This window comes from Lathyrus oleraceus, chromosome 6 (genome assembly GCF_024323335.1).
Source record: "Lathyrus oleraceus cultivar Zhongwan6 chromosome 6, CAAS_Psat_ZW6_1.0, whole genome shotgun sequence".
Classification (NCBI taxonomy): domain Eukaryota; kingdom Viridiplantae; phylum Streptophyta; class Magnoliopsida; order Fabales; family Fabaceae; genus Lathyrus; species Lathyrus oleraceus.
In genome coordinates this window covers 425,506,578-425,512,698 of record NC_066584.1, presented here as the reverse complement: position 1 = coordinate 425,512,698, position 6,121 = coordinate 425,506,578, and positions in this window count along the sequence as shown.

Here is a 6,121-nt window from a genome sequence, read left to right as displayed (position 1 = left end):
GAAATAAAATCGTGGCAGTATCAAGGGTCGAACGGGATCAAGTGCATTTGTATGTTCTGCACAATGAGAATGAGGTTGAGCCGTATGTTGAAATTCACAAGGATGTTCTCCGAGGTTTAAATCCCAATAGAAATGAAAATTGGATAGTACGAGAGCACAATCGATGTTTTATACCTTGGTTTAAGGATCATATTTATTCAAAGTATTATTCAGATCCCGCTTCAATAACAGAAAGGTTGAGATGCTTAGCATATGGTCCAAGTTTCCATGTTTTTTCTTATAGCGCATACGTGATTAATGGATACACATTTTATACCAAAGAACAAGATGATAAAAGTACTATGCAGAATAGTGGTGTCACCGTGGTAGCTGAAGCAATGCACATATCAAGTGTGAAGGACTTAAACCCCAAATTTGCAAATCTGTCGTATTTTGGTGTTATCGAGCGCATTTGGGTGTTTGATTATGAGAAGTTTCAGATTCCTATATTTGGTTGCAAGTGGGTTGAAAATAATAACGGCATTCGAATGGATAAGTCAGGATTTTTGCAAGTGGATCTTAATAGGGTGGGATACAAAGATGAGTCTTTTATTCTAGCCTCTCAAGCTAGACAAGTGTTCTATGTCAATGATCCGAAAAGTACGAAATGGTCTATAGTTCTTTTTTCCAACAAAGTAATTGATGAAAACACTGGAGATCAAGGTGATATTGATGTTGAGATTGAATCGTTTACCAGAAATGATCAAGATGAGAATATTATATCAAATGATTCATATATTAGAAATGATCATAATGAGGGTATTTGGATCAATCCAACCGTCCGTGTTGTTAAGAGACATGTAGAACATATTCCAACCAAGAAAAGAAAGAGAACTTAGTGAAAAAGGTACAGGTCAAATGATTTTAATTGTGCTCTTTATTACAGGTAAAATGACTTTTATGATTTTAATTGTTTTTACATTTGTCATCTGATTTTAATTGTTTTCTTTATTACAGGTAAAATGGCTATTATGAAGTCAATCATTCGTGCAAGGGGCAAGGGATACTCGAAAGTATCAATTGGTATTTGTTTAGATGGAGATGTTCCATTGTCGTCAAGCCTCATTCGCGTAGATGATGATGCTGGATATTTGAAAGTATCCCTCTACGACAATGGAACATGTCCATCTAAACAAATATCAATTCTATCTTCAAAAGATAAGAGACCAAAAATATAAGGGGATTACGCAGCAAATCGAGTCAGTTGCATCAAAAAAAAGGTATAAACACAATTATATGATATTTATGCATAGAAAATGTTAATTCTTGATCTTATACATCACCTAACTAATTTTATGATATTTTAGGTTCATGCTATTGATATTGAACAAAAAGAGGTTGTTGCTAAGAAGACTGCTGCTAGCAAAAAAAACATACATCTCAGAGATGCTTTTGCTACTTAGTTTTATTTCTTTTTAAGTTATGAATTGGTTGTATATAGAATCTTTAGAAGTTAAACGATTATATATCAATGGATTGTTGTATATGTATGGATTGTTGTATATAAGGCTTGTTGAATGCAATGTGTGAAAAAGGGCTTCAAATTATATAGTTTTGGGTGTACTGCTTCAATATACAGGTTGTCTAAAATAAATAAAAAAATATAGCGCTTTTTAAAAAAAAAAATTAAATAACCACCCACTTTAGAGGGCGCTTTTTAAAAAAAGCGCCCTCTAAAGTGGAAACATTTAAGGGTTTAGAGGGCGCTTTTACTGGAAAGCGCCCTCTAAACCCTTAAAAGTTTCCACTTTAGAGGGCGCTTTCCAGTAAAAGCGCCCTCTAAACCCCTTAAATGTTTCCACTTTAGAGGGCGCTTTTTTGAAAAAGCGCCCTCTAAAGTGGCCCTTAAAGGGCTTAAAGGGCCACTTTAGACAGCGCTTTCTCCAGGAAAACAAAGCGCTGTCTTTACCTATGCCAGCGCCAGATTAGAGGGCGCTTTAAAGCGCTGTTATAGGCAAAAAAAAAAACGCCATCTATTCCCTTATTTGGCGTAGTGGAGGCTTGGAATTAGTTAAAATGGTTTGGAATTAGTTTGAAGAGGTTTGAAGTTAGTTTGATGTGGTTTGGAGTTAGTTTGATGTGGTTTAGAATTAGTTTGATGTGGTTAGTTTGGGACTGCTATGACAGTTGGGTGATGTTAAAATATCTTAAAGTCGATGATTTGAAGTGTTGGGAATACTTTGTTTAATGCATGAATGTTATGGTTGGTTGTTTCATAATTGTGTAGAGATTTTAAGGTGTATTGAAGCAAGCATTGGAGCTATTTTTGAGTGGAAAGAAAACTGCATTATTGCTGAAAAATGTTGTATTTTAACCCACTGTTCCAGGGTAAATCTATTTACCAAGCATGTAAATCGATTTACATCATGAAAAATTATTATTTTTTTGCTACTGTCCCAGGGTAAATCGATTTACCAAGCATGGAAATTAATTTCCATCATCCAGAAATGCATTTTTTGACTACTGGAGCAGGGAAGTCGATTTCCCAAACATGGTAATCGATTTCCATCATCCAGAAATGTATTTTTGGCCACTGGAGTTGGTAAATCGATTTCCCAAACATGGTAACCGATTTCTATCATGCCAAATGAGTTTTTTCCTTTGTTTTAATGCATGGGGTCATGTGTGAGGCATAATGGCATGGCTTTCTTTGAATGAATGAATGAAATTGAATTAATGGGTCATAGAAAGACTTGATCAAATGAATTTGTATCAATGGGACTGTAAATCAAAGCATGAATGAATCTTTCCATTTTAATAAAACCATGAAAGTAATGGATGAAGTGGGAATGAAATAAGACTCGGATCAAATGGATCATGAGACCATGAGGTCGATGACACATGAATGAAAACATGCATTAAATCAATCACATAACACCATGAATTATGGTTTACTAAGTCAAAGTTCGAATACGTGTATCAATCAAGAATCTCAAGCTAGGAGAGAAGTCAACTCATGTGGTGCATCAATGCCATGAACAATAACTAGGGGTTCCCCTACCTCAATGCAAACTGTAGGGTTCACAAACCTCAAAGCCAAGGACTAGGGTTTTGATAAACCGTGGATTAGAAAGCCAAAGCACCTGAATATCAACTATCCTTGATTAGGGTTTCAAACACTATACAAAGCTCCACATGCTACACCTCAAACCACGGGCCCACAATTAGGGTTTAGAAGTCAACATCGGACATCCACAAAGTCAAACACAAGATCCCTCAAGATCAAGAATTAGGGTTGCAACCCATAGGATGAGCAATACCAAAATTTCCAATTGAATCTGTTTTGTTAACCAGACACCTTGAATCTATGATGTTTGTTAGTCAATGTTAACCATGAATGAATAAAGATGAATATGCATAAGGTTATATGGGTCTCAATTTACGGGTTAGATAAAAAAGCAAAAATGGGGGGGGCAAATTTTGGGGTACTACAGCTGCCCCTATTTAATCTTCATGGACCTGAATACAAGAATTGTGGAAGTTTTTCAGGTATTCAAGGTAGAAGAGGATTAAATACTATGTATCCAAAAAATTTCCCATTGAGGACGAAGGTAATGTGATGAGAATTTTGTGGTTTGCCAAGCAAAGGTTGGGCTTTGGGTTAGTCAACAAAACTGGATATTTTTTTGTCTTTTCTTGCTTGCAAGGCTTCATGTTATGCTTTATGAATGATATGCATAAGTGAAACGACATGGTGTATGCATGATAATGGTTTATGAAATGGTTAAGCCAGATGCTCATATAGAGGGCGGTGGGAATTTTGGGCTAGGATGAGGTCATGTCAACATGATTCTCTGACACCTACTTCAAGATTAACAATTGTTGTAACACTTCTGGATTATGTCCGAAACATGGAGAGTGTTCGTACCTACGTAGCCTACCTCTGCCCAAATGCACTGGGTATCTGCACCAATTGTCCCAGTCACAAGCTATGGAGTGGCCTCACCATTTGGGTATTTTAAATTGGCTTGCCCCAGTGTCTTGAAATTGTATTCCCTCAATCAACCATCTTGGGAAGGATTGACTTCTCATGCTCTTGGGGTAGCTTGCCCCAATATGAGCCTAGAAGTGACTTTGCCCCACTCGACTGATTCATAGAGATTTGTAGAATCTCGATGTGGTTTCCCCAGATTGATTATCTCTTGAAGAGATCTGAGCTATGGGATATCAGGAATTTGATTAGTCTTCACATTGTGTAAGCTTTCTTGATGTCAACTGACTGCTCGCATGTAAAAATGCTTATTTTGGAAATGATAATTGTAATGTCATGCTCATGCAAGTTTTGAACACTCAAGTGTGCTCACTAAGATTATGACATCTATCGAACGAATCACTGATTAGAATGCTATGTCAGTATCAACACAGATGACAAGCAAATCTTTAGGAGTCAGCTTAACGCGATCTTACCATAGTATGCTTTTTGAATAGACCATGCTTCAATTAGGTCTTTTGAGGGTTGTAATGTGACCTGGTTCACAGTTTCAGAAGGAAAGGATATAAGGCTCAAAACCTATTCTAACCCGCCCATTCTACGTGACATTCTCCAATACTACGTTCAGTTAGCTTAGAACAAGCATCCATCTTTCAGAAAAGGATTTTGGATAATATCCGAGATGGTTAAGGAACCCACGAGAATTTGAAGCGATAGTCACTTACCTTCCGCTTTCTTTTGCAGTCACAGAGATTTGCTCTTATTGAGGATTTTAATATTGATCCTCTGATTCTTTCTTTTTCGTTTTCCCTGATTTTTTCCTAGGCTGATCCTTTGGGTCTGAAGCCCACCGGGATGCCCTAATGTTTGCCTAAGTCAATCTTTTTATCAAGCTTTTGACTTAGAGGGCTTTTGATTTTCTTTTGATTTTTCTTATTTCTCAATCTTTTCTTTTGGAGAAAATCCTGTGACACTGCTTACTTGATTTGTCGCTAGGTTCGTGACTATCTCACTCCTTTTGTGGCAAGGGATAACCATTTGAATTTGTGATTTAATCCTATTGAGGGGGATATGGTATGACTAATCACTTGAAGAGATATTCTCTTTCTAAAACTTGAATGCAAGTTCAAACTAACCAAATACTACGTTGCCCCTGGTTAAACATGAGGGTTTTATGTGTTAAAGAAAGAAACTCCTACTTCAAGGTCCAAAGGGGTTGATTAGGGATTAACTTCCTTATATCTCTGATGTTTAGGGATTGAACAATGCCTTGCATCATCAGCACAATCTTATTCAAAAGCATACAAGCAACGATCTTGTGTATTTTCAATTGCATCATTCTCTTTTGATTTTAGTTGACAAACAGTTTGATACTGATAAAAATAAAATATGAGTGAACACAAATGGATTTAAGCAAAACATGCACATTTGTTTCATTATTATTATCATCTGAAAACCAGAATTTTTTTACAAATGAACAACACATAAAAAACAAGAAAAGATTACAATTAGGGTTTAGAAGTCAACATCAGACATCCACAAAGTCAAACACAAGATCCCTCAAGATCAAGAATTAGGGTTGCAACCCATAGGATGAGCAATACCAAAATTTGCAATCCAATCTGTTTTGTTAACCAGAAACCTTGAATCTATGATGTTTGTTAGTCAATGTTAACCATGAATGAATGAGGATGAATATGCATGAGGTTAGATGAGTCTCAGGTTACGGGTTAGATGAAAAAGCAAAAATGGGGGGAAAATTTTAATTTCTGATAGTGTAGGCCGAGATCCATGGTCTTTTTAAGGTACCTCATGAATCGCTCAATATCTTTCCAGTGCTCGTTACCCAATCTACTCGTAAACCTACACAAGAGTCCTACGACATATGCAATGTCAGGTCTAGTACAATCAGTGGCATACCTAAGACTGCCAATGATGCTCGCATATTCTGTTTGTGTGACACTTTCATCAGTGTTCTTAAACAATTTCACACTTGGATCATATGGTGTGCATGCAGGTTTACAGTCAAAGTATTTATATTTCTTTAAGATCTTCTCCATATAGTGTGATTGATCAAATAAATTCCTTGCTTGGATCTCGTGATCTTTATACCAAAGATCACACTTACTTCTCTGAGGTCTTTCATGTCAA